Source organism: Pelophylax lessonae (assembly GCF_965119305.1).
Source record: "Pelophylax lessonae genome assembly, chromosome: 1".
NCBI classification, from domain to species: domain Eukaryota; kingdom Metazoa; phylum Chordata; class Amphibia; order Anura; family Ranidae; genus Pelophylax; species Pelophylax lessonae.
This window is the reverse complement of record NC_138768.1, coordinates 396,214,382-396,235,905: the sequence shown is the minus strand read 5'-3', so window position 1 is coordinate 396,235,905 and position 21,524 is coordinate 396,214,382. Positions and strand designations below refer to the sequence as shown.

Below are 21,524 nucleotides of genomic sequence, written 5' to 3'. Positions count from 1 at the left end.
ATTAAGTTTACAATATCATTAGATGTGTTATTTGCTTTAAATGCATTCTGAACTCTTGTATGGATTGTGCTAAAATGTTTTAGTATGACATTCAAAGATCAATAAACTTTCAGGAATTTAACTTTCATAAATTAAATAAGCAACAGGTCAATAACATAAACTACCAACAACCATTACATATTCAATTTTTAAATGTTATTCATTATACAAAAAACAAAATAGTGCTTCTAGAAGCTGTCAGTTTTCTGTAGCTCTACAATATTGCATATTTGTAACACAGGAATATAACCTCTCTTTATCCCTGTATGTATCAACCTTGAAAAAAAATATGTAATTGCCCTTTTTAATATGCTCACAGTTGTTAGTACTCCCCTTTGTAATGCGTTAACGGATAAAACAACAATGCAAAAACTGGTGGAGATGGTGTGACCTACTTCTTTTCAAATAAATGGAATTCAAGAAAAAAAAAAACAATGAGCAGGTCAAGGCCTTGAACTAAAATCAAGTTTGTGGTTCTGCCAGATGTCTTCACAGAAAAAGCAAAAGCTAAGTTGACCACTAGGATAAGATGGACACTATGTAGGGCATATCATATTAGCATATACTTAAAACTGTGGTGTCAGGCATTTATTTTAATGGAAAATGCATAAAGTTTGGGAATTACCCAAATAATTCAAATAACACTAGGGTCGTTGGTTTGAATATCAGCCAAAGCACAACCTGCAGGAAGTTTGCATGTTCTCCCTGAGCCTGTGTGGATTTCCTCTGGGTGCTTTGGTTTTCTCACACACTCCAAAGACATGCTGGTAGGTTAATTGGCTCCTGTCTAAATTGGCCCTAGTATATGTATGAATGTGAGTTATGGATCTTAGATTGTAAGCTCATTGAGGGCAGGGACTGATGTGAATGTACAATATATATGTAAAGTGCTGCGTAAATTAACAGCACTAAATAAGTACCTTGAAATAATAAATATACAGTTACTTAATTAATCTAAAGCCCCGTTCACATAGGGGCGACGCTACCTCCGAGGTCGCGGTGCGAGCAGCGTGCCGCGACCTCGGAGCGGCCGCCACGGACTTCATAACATTGAAGTCTATGGCGGTCGCCTCCTGGTTGCCCAAAAGAAGCTCCGGACCCTTTTTCTAAGTCGGAGCGACTTGTGTCGCTCCTATTAGAACGGGTCCGCAGCTTCCCTATGGGAGGCGACCTGTGAACCGGGACTAAATCGACAGATTTACATGTTGTAAGTGTTCTAGCTTTATGTGCGATTCAAAGGTGTGAAAATGATTTAGAATCTTTCCACTGTGTAGAGGAAGAGGAATCCAGTAAGTTCTGTACATTCAGATTCCCTGACTTGGAACTATGCAATATGCAAATTAAAATTCTTTCAATGTGACATTTCTGTTATGCCCACTTGTTCAGGTTCAGAGTATCTGAACATTGTGAAGCCAAACACAGCCAGGCAGTTAGTATTTTCAGTAGGAAGTTAGTAATGGAAGATTTTTTATTGCTCCTAGTACAGGTTTTAAAAAAAGCTTTTAAAGATGGCTGCAGAAGAACTAACTTTTTAACCTGACAGAGAAATGTTCCAACCCCTTCATATCAAACTAATAAAACTATCATATGAACTTTTCGAGTCTTTAAATACTAATACATGACCTATATATGGCTACTGTAGTGCACTGATTGTTACACATCCACATTTATGTTATCACATACAGTATGAGAACTAGAAAATGTACAATATTAATGCACTTACCTTTTACGATAGTTCTAAAAATACCCTCCCTCTTTTTGATTATACAAAGCTGCTGGCCACTGGTTGAAATCAAAGCACAGGACTTGATCATGATAACTCCAGCTTGTCAAGGTCAGGAACATTGCTCATGGCTCCCCTCTCACGCTGATTGAAATGAATCTGCAGCAAGAAAACATTGACTCATTTTAACTGGAAAATAGGTAACTGTTTATTCGTAGCAAGAAAACTTCACCACTTAATCAATAGGAGCACTATCATAGGAGACAGCATGGACAAAGAAGGAATGTCCCTTGACATGTTCATAATCAATAGAGGTGGAGACTCTTGTAGTCATGCCCAAATTGCTTTATAATAGGGTCACGATTCAAAAAAGGCTTATCAAATCGGTCAAATCATTTCAACTAAAAATGTAGATATGTACAGGAAGCAAACTTGCTGCTCCAAATAAAATTGATCAAGTACTTGTAAATAAACAATGGATAAAACACGCTTAAAATGTTCTTGTAAATGTGTCTTTGGCAAACAGAATCACAGCTAACAAAGTGCTTTAACACAATGGGTTATTACACAGATTTACTCCTACGGAAAATAAAAATGCTGCAAGCCAGAGAATGTCACTAATCACATTTACTTCATTTTAATCATGACCACATTCTCCTCTATCCCCATAGTATATATGTTTGCACCAATTCATCTGTGACTCTTTAAACTTGAAACATTTTCAACATAGTGTTCATTATAGAGTTTACGAGGACCTTTCACGGAAGATGGACATTACTAATGAGAATACCATCATGCTGAATAGAAAGCTTTACTTTTATTTTTTTACCATTTTAATCCTCTCAGTGATAACAAGGAGCACAATCATTAGGGTAATGTTTAGCTTTTTTTTTTTTTTTTTTTTCCATGTACTGAGTCCACTTTGGACAGTTGCATTGAATGTTATCATCATTATTCCAGATCCCTTTGCTTTTACTAATTAGAAGGAAATAAATTAAGTGCATGTTGATACCATTGGTAATTGCTATTAAAAAAAAAAATCTCACTATATATTTTAAAATTGCCATTGCACCTGAAGAAATATACATATAAATGTTATAATAATGTCTTTTCTGAAGAAAAGTCTTACTGTGCAAAAAATATTACTCCTATAGGTTTACAGTGGTCGTGCATGAGACAAGATTGTTGAAAGTTATGAATAATTTAAACAATTTCACATTGTGCGACTGTCTCACTGCGAAGGCTTCAGAAATGATCATAACATAGACACTGGGAAACCTCAGGAGACTGGAGTATCTTGTGGGATGGAAATGTTCATGGGACTCTGTATTCATCTCTGTTGACAGACAAACATGCAAAAAGAAAATACCAACATTGCACTGTCCTGTATCATAGTAGAAAAGTAAAAAAAAAAAAAAAAAAAAACGAAAAAAAAAAAAACGCAATGAGGATATAATCATTTATAAAAGTCATTCGATATCAAAGTAATTAGTGAATACCAAATTATTTTGGTATTGAACCAAATTGGTAATTGGTATTGGCAATGATCTATGTACCCTGTACATTGTTTATTGAGGTTTGTTTTTTTTTTGTTTTTTTATTTCATTAGGAGCTTAGAAAAAGGTTTAAGATAAGTTATACTGATCATTCACCAAGTGAACCAAATGGTAGCATTATTCTTCTTGATAATCTGTGAATAACCCCTCCCTTTTGAGTGCACACACATATGCAACCTCACAGAAGTGGGTCTTAATCCTTTGGGGTCAGATACTGTATTGCCTACCTATGTTTGTGCTGGGAGTGCACTAGGAGCCCTGGGTCCAATACTAATGTTTATGGAACAAGATGGTTTAGTTCCTGGTCACCTGATTGCTGTGAAAGCCTTTGATTGGCTACACAGTGATAAAGTCACTGTGTAGCCTGTTGCTGTGTTTTTTTTCCCTCTTGAATGAGGAAAAAAGATACATTGGACCCTTTTCCACTTGCTAGAGGAGAAAAGTATAAACAAAGAAGTGTGTGTAAAAAAAAAATAAAGAAAAAATATACTAGATTAGGGTCAGTGTTAGGGTCAAGGTTAGGATCAAAGGTCAGGGTCGGTGTATTTTAGGTAGGATTGAAAAAAAGCAAATTTTTAAACATTTGTATCAGTGTGCTTTAGTTAGGATAAAAAAAAAAAACAAAAAAAAATGCACAACATTGTTTCTGGGCTCTGCTATGGGTACAAACAACGAATAATATACACAAACGTGTTAATTCTGTGGTAATCAGAAACAGAATAATTTATTTTGGGTTGTTCTTTGGCAGTAGGTTAGGGTAATAGCAAGAAATTTACTGCTAAATAAAAAAAAAAAATACAATTTTTTCAGTTTTACTATTTTGTTTCAAAGTTGCAAAACTGTGTTTAGGCAATAAAATTTGTTTTGCCCTCCATCATGAAGGGGTGACTAAGTTAGCATGCGATACATAAACATATTATAGGGTTATTTCCCAAGCTCTGTATCTTACATAGGTGGATATGGGTAAAATTGTGCTGTTAGCTGGGTCATATGTCCTTTGGAAATAATGTACATGCTGTTTACTTATCTACTGTAAAATAATAATAATAATAATAATAATAATAATAATAATAATAATAATAACAAGTTAGTTTAAGGTGGTTATATTTTCTAATTGAGGTATATAAGCAAATTCCACGATTTAGCCACTAGATGGAAGAGATGATACAGGAGTTAATCTATTCAAAAACCTACAGTGAAATTTAGTTCAGCATGTATGAATGATTCTGACATTTATGCAGTAAATGTTTTAGAAATAGACCCCCAAGTGTCAGGAGTATAAGTATATAATATATATCTATGTTCTGTGTGATATATAGATGCAGTATATATACATATATATAGTAAAGTTTGGGGGTCATAGCTCCACGGGACCATGTGCCAAGCCATTTAACCTAAACAAAGAGATGTTTTGTTTTCTTTGGGCAAACACAAAGAAACGTTTCCAGCAAAAAAACAAACATGCAACACAAAAAGTCTGCTTGTTTCAGCGCAACAGCATAAACAAAATATTAGAAAACACACAGTGCATACTTACCCCGAGGGTTAGCACAGTCCCGGTCTGGTTTTCTGACAGGTGTCTCTCTCCAACTCCTACTCACACCACCACACTTAATATTACTTCCTGTTTTAAGTGTTGCTTCCTCGAGGCTCTTAACCCTTTGGGGACTGGCGTCTCTGTAGTCAGGAGTGGAGGCCCTTTTCCCACCCGATTGTCACTTCAGGTTCTCCGAAATTCCGGGTCCCAAATACTTCTCTACTAATACAGAGAGTACTGTGAGTCAGTCCTCTACTTTAAAGGTACCAGAACCCAAATACTGGTGCCACCTATCCTTGGAATCCTGTACATATCCCCCCCTCTGCCTCAACACAGAGGTGTTGGAGGTACCACTTGACATCATACAGAGTACTCGTGAAAGGGAATTGGCATTTTGATCCTGTCTCCCAGCTCTGTGCTCTACTCCAAAGTTGAACTCCTGAAGAGACAGGAACCATCTTGTCACCCTGGCATTGGTCTGCTTGTTTTGTCTCATCCAGGTCAATGAGGCATGGTCTGACACAAGGCGTAAACCTCCTGCCTAGCAGAAAGTATCGCAGAGAGTCCAAAGCCCATTTGATGGCAAGACACTCCCGCTCCATCACAGCATCATTTTTTTTCTCCACCGCGGTCAGTTTCCTACTGAGAAAAACTAGGGGGGGGGGGGGGTTTCCTCATTGACCAATTGAGACAAGACTGCTCCTAAGCCTTCGCTTGAGGCATCTGTCTGCACCACAAACTCATTTGAAAAATCAAGAACCACAAGCACCAGATGCTTGCACAATGCTGTCTTAAAGGGTAACTCCACTTTTATGGAAAAAAAAAAGAAGCAAATAAAAAAAAAAATATTATAGCATATACAATTGGGTCACAAGTCATATTGTAATTGAATGTTATTAAAAATGACCTTTCCTTTTCAATCTGCAGCTCTGTAATTTTCTGTAAAATGCAATGCAATATGGCTACCTGGAGGTGTTCTGTATACAGAATATGTACAGAACGCCCCCCAGAAACATAATTTCCTGCTTGTATAATTGGCTCACTGATTTCTCCAGATGTCTACACTAAGATACAGGTCCAATTTTTGACATCTCCTGCAACAAAAATGTAATTTTTGGTAAGATACTGCCAATAGGAAATCACAGCTAAAGGAATGCAGACCCTGCAATTTTCCTCATTAGAGTCCTGATTCTGCAGCAGCTAGTTGATAATTATGAAACCACTCCCATTAGACTCACTTAGCACAGGGGCACAGAGGAAAAAAACAGTGATTTCTTAAGAATAACCAAAGGTAGGAATCTGCAACAAGGTTTGGTAAAATCCTTGCAATGTACATAGATCACCCAGAGGGGAATGTTTTTTTCTCAACAATAGTGTAGTTATGCTTTAAGCTTCTGAAAACCTTTTTCGGCATCCACATTTCCACTTTATCAATACTGACTTCATGCCTTTTGTTAAGTCAGTCAATGGTGCAGCAATATTGGCAAGGTTGGGGCGTACTTCCGGTAGTGGCCAACTATGCCCAAAAATGCTCTGACCTGCTTTTTGGTTAGGGGGCCAGTTCTGTATGGCTTACACTTTATTTATTTAAGGTTTCACTAGCCCTCTACCCACAATGTACCCTAGGTACTTGGCCTCCTCCATCCCCCTTCTCAGGACTGATTGCGAATCCTGCTTTTCTCAAAGAGTCTATGACTGCCTAAACCCAGGGAAAATGGGACTCCCGAACTGAAGAAAAAAATGTCATCCAGGTAGACCGAAGTGTATTGTCAATGGTGGCATAGCGTTTTGTCCATTGACCTCTGGATTGTGGCCAGGGCAGAATGTAAGCCAAATAAATCTTTTTATAGTTGAAGTGGCCTTCTGGAGTGGAAAAAGCAGTTTTCTCCCTGGCAGGACCCAACCTCCCAATTAACTAATCTACCCGGGGCATCGGATAGGCATCAAATTTGAAAACTTCATTGCATTTTTTAAAGTCATTGCAGAAAACGTTGGGCTTTGGTACCAACACAATGGAACTCGACCGCTCACTGTGCGACTCCTCAATGACATCAAGCTCAAGCATCCTTTTCACTTCTTCAGACAACGCCTTTCAATGTGCTTCTTTGATATGATAGGGCTTTAAATGGATCTTAACATTGGGTTCTGTTACTATGGCATACTCAATGACATTGATGAGATGTCCTGAAAACATTTCTCTGTTTCTCTGCAGAAACTCTTTTGCTTCTTGGGTTTGTGGCTTAGACAGGGTAGCATCAATCTGTACCAGGTCAACCCCTGCAGGGTCCCCTGAATTAATACCTACCACTGCAGACTCCTGTTCTCTCTCTCTCTCCAGGGTTTTAACAAGTTTACATCCTTTTCCCCAGCTAGTCTACCTTGTAGTTCACATCACCCATTTTTTCCACTACCTCAAATGGTCCCTGCCACTTGGCCAACAACTTGCTCTCCACTGTGGGTTTCAGAACAGCCATCCCATCTCCTACTTGGAATTGTCTGACCTTAGATGATCGTTTCATACCCTCCTTTGGGCATCCTGTGCCTTCTAGAGATGCTCCCTCACTAACAGGATCACTCTAGCCACCCTCTCTCGCTACACCACTGTTTTTTTTCGGTGAGGTTTCACTTTCCCACGTCTCTTTTACTAGATCAAGCAACCCCTGGGGCCTTCTCACCATTTGAGCTAGTGCATAGGCGAAGTCTGAGGACACTTATGGAACCTCCCAAATGGCAAACAAAAGGGCAGGGAGCAACATATCCCAATCCTTCCCATCCTTCTGGACCACTCTTTTTAGCATAGATTTCAGGATTTTATTAAACCTCTTGATGAGGCCATCTGTCTGGATGATAGACAGAGGTCCACAACTGCTTAATCTGAAACAGTTTACACAGATCCATCACCGTCTTTGATATAAAACTCTTTGGGGAACCCAGTCCTTGAGAACATGTGAAATAATTCCCAGGCAATGGCCTTAGAGGAAGTTTTCCTTAAAGGGACCACTTCCGGATACCTAGCTGCATAATCCAGGACTACCAATATATATTGGTGTCCCCTTACTGACTTTACTAAGGTCCCCATGAGATCCATAGCAATCCATTCAAATGGCACCTCAATTATGGGCAAGGGTACCAGGGAGTTTCTTAAGTGTGGGCAGTTAACTGGCAAGTCGGGCAGGATGCACAGTACTTTTTAACCTCAGCCTTCACCCCTGGCAAGTAAAACTGGTCGGTTTCTCTGGCCTCCATTTTTTCAGCCCCCAGGTGTCCTCCCAGTGCGCCATTGTGGGCTAGATTGAGGAGCATCCCCCTATATGGCTGGGGAACCAGCTATTGCTCTATAGTTTGCCCTTGGCTTTCAGCCACTCAATAAAGCAAGTCCCCATTCAATGCAAAATGTGGAACCTCTGATTTGTACCAGGTATTTGTAGAACCCCATTAATAACAGAAACCTGCTCTCAAGAATTGACCAAAGTAGTATCCTGTAACTGGATGTGCCAAACACACCCCTGGACACCCCCAAGACTGGGTGCACTAGCTTAGAGGAAGTTTCTTCTTCATCTTCCTCAATCAGGATCTGCAAAAGGGAACGTCCTCCCCTAACATGACCTGTAATGGAGAGATTTCCCCCCTCAGAGGTCAACTCGGTCTTGAGCTTTGAAAAACAAACATTATCAACATTAGGTACCTCAACATTAGAGGTGTTTTTTTTTTTTTTTTAAATGAACTCTTATTTTGAAAACCAAGTAATACAAGGGGAAAACAACACAATAATCAACGTTGTACAGCAGACAACACAGGTAACGTGGGTTACCTAGAATGAACTTGCGAAACCAAAAATTGAGAAAAGGACGGGGTCGGGGGAGATGCAAGAAAACAGGCTGTGCTAAGAGTCTAGGTGGCTTGGCTGGATCTAAGCAAAAGTCCTAGGGAAGTGAGTAGGGAAGAGGGGAAGGGAGAGGGGGGTTACTAAGCCTACAACACATGATCCTTAACAAGTGCCAGAAGAGCTATAGGTTTCTCAAAGTGAGTCCAGGTTCTCACCACCGGGTAGTGATGTCAGAAAATCCTGCCATTTGGTGAAGAAACGTGTTGCTGATCACATATGGTTAAAGTCCGTATTGAGTTGGTCATTGCGGAGAATGGTTAAAAGATCCTGCATAATTTGGGAGATAGAGGGGCACATCTGGGATATCCAGTTAGCAAGAATGGCTCTCCATAGAGGTGTTTTTTGTGGGGAGTCCTGTACCCGACCACTCAAACTGTGGCTCATCAAGGCCCAGGGTCCCCTGTCCTCCTGGCTGTCCAGGAAGTCCACTCTGTATCTGGTTCCATAGTTCAAGAAACAGCGGAAAGTCCCACCCCACTATGATATTGTGTATCAATCTTTTTACAACCTCAACCTCTTGTGAGATATGGCCATAAGCAATAGACACCGGGACCAAGGGGTGTCCCCATGGATACATACTACCCGTAGAGTCTTACCTGCCGGGCCGAGTCCTCCAATCTACCTGGCATGTACCAGTGTCACCATGCTGCCGGAGTCCAGTAGAGCCATGGCAGGGAGGTGGTTCACTCACACCTCACATCCAAACTGACCTGCAGCTAGGTCAGGATGGGTGGAAAATGCTCTTTGGACAAAGAAAGAGCCTCTCCTGCCAGCCCTGCACTCAATGGGCACCTCCTAAAGTGGGCACTGTGACCGGGTATGTCCCCAGGACTGGCATCGTCAACACTGTATGTCCCCTATTCTTGTAACAGAGACTGCCCGCTGTGGGTCTGAAGAGGTTGAGGCAGGGATTTGGGTTCCAGTGTCTGGCAGAGGTTCCCTCCTAGGTGCTGCAGCTGGCCTTGCTGCGCTTGGTGTGGGTTTCCAACGCTTGGCAGACCCAAGCAGGTCCTCCACCATGGTAAATCTTCCAATCAACTCCATCAGTTGGTCTGTCGTTGCAGGGTCTCCATGGCTTACCCAACACTGCAGGTCATCTGGCAGGGATCGCAGGTTAAAGTATACCCACACGTTATATATATATATATATATATATATATATATATATATATATATATATATATATATATATATATATATACAGTATATATATATATATATATATATATATATATATATATTGTAACCCCTGTCAGTTTATTTTTGCATGTTTACAATTGGAAGTTTTTTCTTTAATTCCTGTCCTGGGGACACAACAGGAAGTGATAGTATATCTCACAAATCTCAAAAGGGTAGTTCTCTCTTAAACATGTATCACTGGAACAGGTGTATCCAGTTGAAAATGTACCCCTGTGACAATGTTAAAATTTTGGATCTCCTTTTACTTTCTGTCTCAGTGACAACAGCTACAAAGCAAATAGAGAGGGTATCTGCTTACCAGGGATACATAGAAAAAAAAATTAACAGGGGTTTCAATCCAGCCCTTTGCTACCCAAATCTAAAAACATGGCTATACATACACGTTATGAGAACAACTAGACAATACACTGGGTGTCCTTATCCTGTACCATTAGAGATGACAGACATTTCATTGCAGGGTGTTTAGGTAATTTTTTAAACTGTTGTGGTTAAATTGCATGAATCCATATTCAGAAAGAAATTATACCAATTTAATTAATGAGGGGTGTGTTAATAAAAAAAAAGAACATTAGAGTAAGATTCCTTCATGCAACGAAGATTTCAAGCAGGAGAATGGAAATCCTTTGTTTATCTCATCCCATTTCTCTGTTATTAAAGCAATAAAAAAATAATAGGAAAGAAACAAGGATGCATAGTGCACACTCTTTGCTATTTACTCACTGTGATGGGAGCTCTATGGCTGCAAAGAACTGTGGTCATTAGAAGGGCGCAATAACATTTTAAAAAACCCTGGAAGCACATAATTGAAATTTAGCTCTGATAGACCTGTTAAGGTATCCATATACAGAGTCAAAGTGCTGCATGAGCTAAACAATTTAGAAACTTTGTGTGCACAGAAAACAATTGCTGCAAATGAGAGCCAACCATGACACATCAGTCAGAAAATTTCTGCTGCTCTTTATTGATAAAGTAGTAATAGTTTGGCACTACATGCATCATTTAACAGTTCCCATCCACACTTGTATAAAGTACTCGAAACCCATACTTGAGTAAAAGTACAAGTGCTCGATGAAAAAGTGACTTGAGTAGAAGTGGAAGTGCTCTATCAAAAAGTGACTTGAGTAGAAGTACTAAAGTACAACATTTTTTGTACTTAAGTATCACAAGTAGTTTTTTTTTAATTTTGCTACTCAAGTACTAAAAGTAAAAGTACCAGTAGTTTTTTTTTTAAAAAAAATTGCTACTCAAGTACTGAAAGTAAAAGTGCAAGTACTGTGTTATGTAGTTATTAAAGAAAGAAGTCAAAAGTTTGAACATCATATTGTTCTTTATTATTTCAAATGATTAACCTAAAGGATAATCACAATTCCTTTGGCTGTAACTTTTTGTAAACAAAAACAGATAAATGTCCCTCCCTTTCCCCTTTAAAGCATCCCTCCTTCTCTTCCCTGCATGTTTTTTTTTTCCTCCACAGCTTATTTGTGCGCAAAATCATATATAAACCAATGTGATATACAACAATATATTCCGATAATTAAATAAAGGAAGAGTGTATGAAATCAAAGTCAATAAAAAGTCCATTCATATAATGCCATAATACCATATATATGTGACAAAACAAGATGAATATATTCTCAAAGGTGCAGGAATTAAACAGGTGCTATTCCAAATAATAGGTGCAGACTCCCACCACCTTGTGGATTTCCCCCTTACCCGGCGGATGAAGGTAAGTGCAAAATAATATCTAAATAGACTCTTCCAGTGAAACAAAACTGCAAAACCTGTGCTCTCAACTTCCAGTGAAAAAAGCAAAATCAGCCTCTTACCAGAAAAAAGGTCTATGTATGCTTGTGACTCTCCTTGGTTGGGGGAGGTTCTCTTTCCCCTTAACAGCAGATACAGTATGTAGACCATTTTATTTATACATACAGTAGCATTTATTTTCGTATGCGCTGATTTACACATGACATTATACACATTTTTTTTAACTTCATGAAACCTGCCATCTACTGTTCTGGCAGTGGTAATTTTTTTAATTGTAACGAGTAACTATGCAGCACAAAAAAAAAATATCGGAGTAGAAGTATTGAAGTCATCGAAAAAATGTAGTGAAGTAAAAGTGAAAGTAGGAGAAAAAAATTCTACTTAAGGAAAGTACAGATACCGCCTTTCGGTACTTAAGTACAGTAGTGAAGTAGTTCTACTTAGTTACTATACATCTCTGTTCCCATCCAATGGCTAAATAAGCTTTTATTTAGGGAGCTCTTCATTGCAACATTCATATATGAATACCTTACACAATAGTAGATGTAAACACCCAACCAAATAATATTTAGTTTGTTAAAGCACTATTTGAATAAAGCATGTGTTTTTTTTTTGCCCCTTGTATATCAATACTATGGATCTCTTGCGTCTTCTTTGTTGTCTATTGATGACAACAGTGGTCTATGCAATTCTAATTAGAGGTAAAACAGCCATGGTCATCTCCATCCGAAGCCCATGTAACAGGTCGATAATGGAGCAGAACCAGGGGACAGGGATAGAGCTTGTCATTCTATAACAGGAAGTGCCTGAAAAAAGAATGTCATGACAGGATCACCAGGTATATTTCAATGAAAGCTACTGATTTAAATATTTTGATAAATTAAATATATTTTAGTGAATGGGTTTAAAATTACTTTAAAAATAAACCAGAGAGGAACATCACTGCAATCAGACTTTGCCTTCATTGCTGTCTCTAGTTGATTAAAAATATTCCGTTTAAAAAATGCAAACTTATTATAGTTCATTTAGCCATGATAAATGATAATCAACATCATGGTTATACAGTTTAAACAAAATTATAACGCATAATGCGATTTCGAGCGCTTATTAGGTCAGCTGTTTCTTTCAACATTCTTAAAAGTATACAAAACAAAATAATTGCTGTACTCAAACTGCATAGCAATATTCATTTAAAAAACTCCAAAGTTTGCAAAAATCTTAATATTATACAGTGAGCTCACAGCAGGGCTATGGAATGAGAACTCCAGGATGACGACAGGGAGTGCTTTAGATGGTCATTATAATATGCTTGCTGCATGCAGAGAGGCACAAGGCCAAACACTTAATGAGAAGTTTTTCATGACAATTAAAGCTATGCCCTACCGCGTTTTAATGCATCTATAACAACATATTTATTGGTTTCCTCGCTAATGTTTAGTTTCATAATAATTTGAAGCTTTTTGTTTTTCAACAGCATTCGCAAAAAGACTAAACTCTAAGATCTGAAATGACATTAAGGGTTGTGTGTGAATTCATTTTAAGATTTAAGAAGAAAATCCCCTCCTAGGGACTGTGTATATAAAAAGACAAGATTTAATTTGCTCAGCAGTTTTGTTGGAAAATGTACTCACTTTGTTTAAGTCAACAAACAGGTGTATGAGTTGCAAGGTATTTTTCATGCCTACATTTTGTAGCTGTAATTGTACAGATGTAAGGCAAGGTATTTTATAAGAGAGGTTACATCTGCATATGCTAAACACCATCTGTCGAGGTAGACACACACTGTAAAATGATTGCATTTCTTTTCAGATTATAGGTCTGCAGCTAGGTAAAATATTTGGAAGGATAAGGTTATTAACATTAATCTCTGGAAACACCCAGGGCTGTATTTACCATAATGACACACTTGGGCCGGTGCTCAGAGCAGCAGGGTTATAGGGGGTAACACCCAACATTTGCATTTGCAGATTACGATATACTTTTTCTTAGTATATTTTCATCATCAGTCTAGCTCTAAACATTTGTACTTATTCCATCAGGGGAACCTTAGGGGTACTGGGGTACAGGGGACGTTGAGAAAGGAAAAAATGATCTGATTGTTCTGGAAATGTGAAACTATCTCTTCTTTCGTTTGCTTGGTGTCTGCACAGTTGAAAATAAGTTCTGCATAAAATAGACTTCATGCTGTCTCAAATAGCATATTATATTACTTTTCCTGAAATAATCACATGATACAGGAGCAGAGCTTGAACAAAAGGTGGACATCACTCAGGTGTCCCTAGAGCAGCTTGAAGTCTAAATATGGGCTGTTATTTTTACAAAGTTTAGGATTTTGTCCACATTCACATTGGTCTGATTTGACATGCGATTTGACATGTCAAATCGCATGTCAAATCAGAGCCAATTGCCGGCAATTGCACCATCTGAATTGGAGCAAGGCCGACTTTGCAGCGTTGCACCGATTCCCCAAAGTAGTTTCTGTACTACTTTTGATGACTTAGGGGGCAATTTCCATAGACATCTGTGCAGGAACCCACACAGATATCTGTGAAATCGCCCCTGAAGTCAGATTGAAATGCCGGCTTCAAAACGGCCGCAGTGTGAACCTGGGCCTAATCATATAAAAGAAAGCGCCTTCCTCTTAAAGGGAAAGGTGGTGTGTTGCTGCAAAAAAAGAGTGTTTTTGAAATGTTTGTGGACCAACGGGGTACAATTCATAATGGCCATAATTACCTGAAGGCAAATAAACTGCGGCAAGAGAATTTGAAAAGAGCTTAGTGAATAAGGTGAAGCTTTGCAAAGAATCACGTGCAAGAAAACAAATACATTTAAAAAAAAATGCACTTTTACTCGCACACAGTTGGATGATGAAAGTAAGCAGAGCTTCACCCTATTCACTAAACTAGGGGGATACATCCCTTTTAGAGTTCAACTGCATTTGCAAAATGAAAAACCTATTTGATTTTAGTAAATCTACCCCATTGAGTACAATTTTTTTTTTATACCAGCTGAGAGTGTCACATTAATACGTACAAGGTCACAGTGCCACATCGGGGCTGTAATATTGTATTCCAGCTCAGAATGTCATATTCGTTTATATCAGTCCAGAATACAACATAAATGAATACCATCTGAGTGTATTATTACATTATTACACACCAGCTCTGTTCCACAATATTACATGTCAGCCCAAAGCATCATATTGTCATTTAAAAGCTTTATTGTATAGCAGCTCAGAGTGCTACATTGTGAAATAGCAGATCTGTGTCATGATATAATATATCTACATAATAGCATGTGATTATATAACTGATCAGTGTTACATTATTGCATAGCAGCTTATTGACAACTGATTGACTCCCCATACATTTGGTAAAACCTTGCAGAAGATATTTCAACACAAGAGGAATGTGAACTACTTTAGTGGGCTGGAGTTGGCCTCTTCTGAGTCAGGTCTGCCAATAAAACTGGCAGGGCTGCTCCCTAGTATAGTGACTACTTAATCAAGGGCACCAACCAGTTAAAGTGGTTTTCCAGGTTCTAGAAACTTTGCCATATGTGAAATTTACATAAAATGGAGGTCAATAGTACATCAAAAATGGGACAACAGAACTATCTGTTTTCTATTAGATAGGTTCATGAATATGTTTGCCCATATTGGACAACAATTCATGCCCATTGGCCCCTTTAGAATCAGCATTATACTGTATATGTGTAACAATGCTCATTGTCCTGGAAAATTCAACTTAGCTAACTATTCTCGGAGGAGAGGCACCTTAAAAAGGCTATGCATAAATGTTGTTGGTATCAGGCCATGTGTGCATGATTTATCTTTAGAACATTCTGATGTAAAATCATTGTACAAATATGCATGATAAATAATAATTTTCTGGCTTATGGGAGAGTGAAAGCATCTGTTGTCATATGAAAGGTATGCTGACCTAGACAAAATCAGCCACATAGAGTGACAGTTATTTAATTACTATAAGGGGTGATTTAATAAAGGCAAATGGGCTGTTCACTTTGCAAGAGAAGTTGCACAGTGCATAAGAAGTTTCCCCAGAACTTAGTGAATGTGGTGAAATTCAATTTAAAAAAGAATACCCAATGTTGTGCATAATGGACAATACATTAGACAATAAAGAAAAAACTTTCTTGAACATTGGAAAATGGAAAGTCAGCAGAGCTTAACCTCATTCACTAAACTCTGGGCAATAGTCCTGACCAAAGTACAACTTGCAAAGTGAACAATCTATTTATCTTTAGTATATCAATCCCTATATATCAACATAGTACTTTTGAGAAATTCTTTAAAAAATAAAGCTCAAAGTAATCTAACAATCTGTTTTTTTTTTTTGCTTTTTTTTTAATGCTGGGGTAAAAAAATAGATTATTTTCTATCTTATGTTCATCTTGCATAGATCGTTCATTTGGCAGAGTGTGCAGGAGCTGACTAATCAGATAACAGCCTATGTGAGTAGCTGTAGTATTGAAAACAGGAGAAGTATGTCCTGGGTTCTGTAAAGCTCACCATACACTATACAATCTGATTGTACTCTCCTTTAGATCTACCGTCAACTATGTAATGCAAGGGCCTGCCTGATTGGATATAGAGTGATTGAATAGATGATGTGTCCTCCTAGTATATAGTTCTGGTAAATCTAAAGGAGATTGTGTAGAGAGTGTACAATCAGATTGTATAGCATATGACCATTTTTTTACACCTACTGTAAAATTACCTAGTTGCGCTTTTGGTGCCATTAATTCTTAACAGCACACCCAATGCATAAGCAAACACACGTTTTGCCATGTGAAACAACGAGTGCCAAACGCACATCATCATCATCAACATATGAAAAAAAAGGTGCAACACTCCAAAATGTCCCATGAGCTACTTTGCTGCATATAGCGCAGCCCATTGAAATCAACAGGCTGCCCTATGTGTGTCATAGGAAAAATGAACCAAACAACTCGAGTTCTCACTACACACATTGAGGCTCCATTCACATCTGTGCATTTCTGAATGCATGGCAAACTGCACAAATAATGAGCTGCAAACGCACTGAGAAACACAGTAAAAAAAGCATCATGTTCTGCTTTAAAAAGAGTTCTGGAGCTCCGTTGGGGAGATTGTTGGGTGTAGGGTAGCCCATTCTAGTGAATAGGCTGCCCTATGCGTGACAAGCAAAAATGCTCAAAAACACCAAAATAAATGCATGTGGGAATGTGAGTTCTTGCTACAGAGAGATGTGAACAGGGCCTGACAGCTGAGTGTCTCCATCCACTCCCTCCTATGTACGTGAATAACATTGGCCATACACTATGTAATCTTATTGTACAATCTCTGTACAGTTTCCTTTAGAATTACCAAAACGATGAAATAAGAGAACTTACATGAACAATCTATTAAATTTGTATAAAATCAGGCAGGCTCTTGAACTACATAGCTGATGGGAGATCTAATGGAGATTGTACATTTAGACTGTACAGAAAATGGGTGGAAAGTAATATAGGAATGAGGTAAGTGTGGTCCAGAGTGGTGAACATGCCCTATCCTACCCTTTTCTGTGATGCAGCAAGCCAGTGCAGGGATTTAAAGCTTCCTGGATGTCACATGATCTACAGGAAGTGATGGAAGCAAACACATTTTTTAAAGACTCAAATAAGCATATGAGATTTCAAAACTTCTGTGAATTAGGTAAGTGAGAGATAAGCACATTGGGATGACTGGGGCAGAAATGAAATTACGAAAGCCTTCTATTTATTATGAAAAGTGAAATTCTGCCTTTAAGGATTAGACTAAGGTCAGAGACCAGTTAATTGGCCTCCCACCAAATTATCCCTGCTAGTATATAACCGGCAGCGATATTTCATTGTGAACTTCTTTAGGGGAAAGGTCTTCTTTTAAATGTTTTTTTTTTTTTTTTTAATCAGAAAGCCATACAAAGGGTGACAATAAATTAAAGCCCAACTTTGGCCAAAACTTTTTTTTTTTTTTTTAGATGGCTTTGGAAAGAGTAAATATTCCTGTCAACGTTTTATAGCTGTACTTAACCATGCTAGCAGGATTTTACTTCAAATCCTGTCCCTATGTAGACTGTGTCTTCCTGTCTGATGTCAACCATATCTTTCAGGCCTTGTGTGTTCTGACTGGAAATATCTCCACAGGAGTTACAAGGTGTAGTAAAAAAAAAAAAAAAAAACTATCACGGGTTCTTTCCCTACTCCATTCTGTTCAAATCCACCCAAAAAAAATCTGAACTTGGGCTTTATTAAATAAAAATAGGTGATTAAACTAAAATGTGCTGCAGAAAAGAAAAAAAAGCTATACCAGCTCAAACCAAATAAACATAAAATACAAATATAGGTTAGATCAATATAAATTGTAATGATCAGTGGACTAGGACATTCATTACTATTGGCTTGCTGTAAATATGTCAAGGCTATTAAAAGTCAAGTTATAAGAATTCTTTTCAAGATATAATACTGATAGGACTCCACCATAGTTACACCAATGTCAAAGCTTTCAGTTCTCGTGAGCTAATAAAACAGATAGCATGATCTTTCCAGCAGCGTATTATTGAACAATATATATCCTACTTCGAAATATGTGTCATCAGCACATAGCTTACTATGCTTCAAAGTGACCTTGCCTTTTTATAATCCTTTTATCAGAAATACCTTCTGACATTCCATTATTGCAACCAGGCTGAATTATCTCTTTCGTTCTGCAAATAAATTGGTTTTTATACTAAACAAAATTTATACCCAATAGACATGTTTGACCATGATTCACATGATAAATCTACAAGTGTAATTAATATACAATTATTATTACAGGAATTGTTTATGTATGCCAGTTTAGGTTAAAGTGGTTCTAAAGCTTTTTTTTTTTTTTTCGTATTAAAATATCAAAAATGTTATACACCCCAGAGCAGCCTCGATCCTCTTCTTCTGGGGTTCCCCCGCCAGTGCTCCCCTTCTCATCAGGTGCCCCCCACTGAAAGACGCTTTTCATAGGGACACCTGTGCGCGCTTGCTCCCGAGCCCCGCTGTTACGTCCATTGACACATACAGCGCCCCCTGCTCCCCGCTCCCATGTCACTGGACTTAATTGACAGCTGCAGAAGCCATATCAATCTTTCCAATGAGGCAAGAGACAGCAGTTGGAGCTTCTGTGCTCATGCACATCACTGGATCAGATTGGGTTCAGGTAAGAAAAAAGGGGGAGGGGGTGTGGGCGGGGGGAAGCTGCAGCACAGCACGTTTTTCACAATAATGCATAGAATTAATTATGATGAAAACCTTAAAGGGGTTGTAAAGTCAGAATGTTTTTTATTTTAATGCATTCTAAGCATTAAGATAAAAAACCTTCTGTGTGCAGCATCCCTCTCAACCCCCCTCAGCCCCCCTAATACTTACCTGAGCTCATCTCTATCCAGCAATGTCCACAAATGCCTCAGCCACCCTGAGACTCTCCCTCCTGATTAGCTGAGACACAGCAGTGATGCCATTGGCTCCTTCTGTTATCGATCAAAGCCAGTCAGCCAGTGAGGAGAGAAGGGGGGGATGCAGCTCCGTGTCTGAATGGACACAGGGAGCTGTAATTTCGCAGGGGTGCCCTCATAGCAAGCTCCTTGCTGTGAGGGCACTCACCAGGATGGAGGGGCCAAGAGAGTAGAAGAGGGACCCGAGAAGAGGAGGATTTGGGCTACTCTGTGCAAAACCAACTTCACAGAGCGGGTAAGTATACCATGTTTGTTATTTTTATTTTTGAAAAAACAGGACTTTACAATCACTTTAAGTTCTCATGCACACAGGGCGTTTAAAAAAAATGAGCTGCAAAGCCAGTTCTGATGCCAGGAAAAAGCAGCTCTAAAAACGCGCTTTTAGAAGCGTTTTGTATTGGCGTTAATGCACATTTTAGCTATGTTTAGCAGTGTTAGTGTTTAGCAACCTTTCTCTGCCCTCTTCTATTTTCCAACCTCAAATCCAACTACTACAGCTTAAAAACATCTGACATGGTCTAATGCTGTATACAGCCTTTAGCAGCGTCGGGTGTTTTTTACAGCCTAACGCTGCTGCTCCAGAACACGCTGGCCCTGTGGTTTTTTTACAGCTTAAAAACGCCTATGATACTTACAGCTCCTAAAAGCCTGTGTGTGCATGAGGCCATAGAATAACATGGTGGGGATAGTGCCATGATATTTTATTTACAAAGTCCTCCCCTACCTAACTATTTGAATAATGATTTCTATCTGCTGTTCCTTCAATGACCAAGCTGTATTGTTTAACTGCACCAAAGTAAACTAAGGTGACCAATCTGGCTGTGTTGTCTTGAAGGCTTTGGTGATCTCAGTATTAGATAGACAAAAATACAAATCCTTTGACAAGTACAACAGCTCTTGTAAGTATTTATGTATTTCAACTGTCATCTCAGTTCTCCAAGTGCATCCAAGATTCTCCAAAATATCTACATACGCTTTTATATTAGACTTAATTTGTTCTCCCTGTCAGTCTTTCAAAAAATGTAATAATACATGAATAAGAATACTGTGTAATGTTATAATTGAAGTCATGGTGAATTTAGGGGTAAAATAATTTTACAATTCTGTAGGTGAAACTTGATGAAATTAATTTACAGTGGGCAACATTTGGTGGGCTTGCCCCCGCATATAAACATTCTGGTCTGAAGTACATTCTGTGATCTCACACGTATCATCTTACATTACTACTCACCTATGCAGTTCCTTCTCCACCACATATCTCTCTCCCACAAAGTATATCACAAATCTCTCGCTATGCACATGGTGAAGGCAGCAAAAATGTGTATACCAATACACTGGGGTATAACCCACATCCCCTAACTCCCAGAATAGTTCACACGACTGCACAAAATTGCTGTTATTGAAGAACTTATCTACCTAGTTAACCACTTAAGCCACGGAAGATTTTACCCCCTTCCTGACCAGGGCCTATTTTGCAATTCGGCACTGCGTGACTTTAACGGACAATTGCGCGGTCGTGCGACGCTGTACCTAAACAAATTTGACGTCCTTTTTTTCCCACAAATAGAGCTTTCTTTTGGTATTTTATCACCTGTGCGATTTTTTTGATCATGCACTATAAACAAAAAAAGAGCGTCAATTTTGCAAAAATAACAATATTTTAGGCCAATTTGTTTTATGCTACCTATGTTTGGTAAAAAAAATCACAAAAAGCGTATTTTGATTGGTTTGCGCAAAAGTTATTGCGTTTACTAACTAAGGGAATGATTTTTGTCATTTTTGTTGTTTTTTTTTTAAACGAGTAATGGCAGCGATCTGCAATTTTTTTTGCGGGACTGCGACATTGCGGCGGACAGATCAGACCCTTTACTGACATTTTTGACACTTTTGGGTTACCAGTGACATTACTGCAGTAATCAGTGCTATACATATGCACTGATACTGTAAAAATGACACTGGCAGTGAAGGAGTTAACTTTATTGGAGAGGGAGGGGTTAAGTGTGTCCCTAGGCGTGTGTTTCTAACTGTGATTGGCTGTGGCTACTAGTGTAAGAACAGAGATCAACGGTCCTACATAGTAGAACCGTGTGATCTCCATTCTTACACAGGGAAGAATGACAGGCGGCTTTGTTTACATTAGCCGCCTGCCTTTCTCTGCCTTAACGGACGATCACGAGTGCCCGGCGGACATCGGGTCCGGCAGGCAGACGCGCAGGGCACGGGAGCGCGCCTCCGGCGGCGCACGCTCGCTCCCTAGAGCCTCACAGGCTAGTGATGTAGTCCTACGTCGCTTTGTCTGTGAGGGGCCGAC

The 21,524-nt window shown here is 38.8% G+C and overlaps 1 long non-coding RNA gene across 3 annotated transcripts in view; it reads right to left on the bottom strand.

Moving 5' to 3' along the window:
• Positions 1–1,766: 1,766 nt before the first annotated feature.
• Positions 1,767–21,524, bottom strand: part of LOC309544471 — a 1,317,369-nt gene continuing 1,297,611 nt past the window's right edge. For all 3 annotated transcript variants that reach the window (XR_014224852.1, XR_014224853.1, XR_014224854.1), the window contains one exon: positions 1,767–1,921. This is a non-coding gene — a long non-coding RNA (uncharacterized lncRNA). The remainder of the gene's footprint in view (positions 1,922–21,524) is intronic.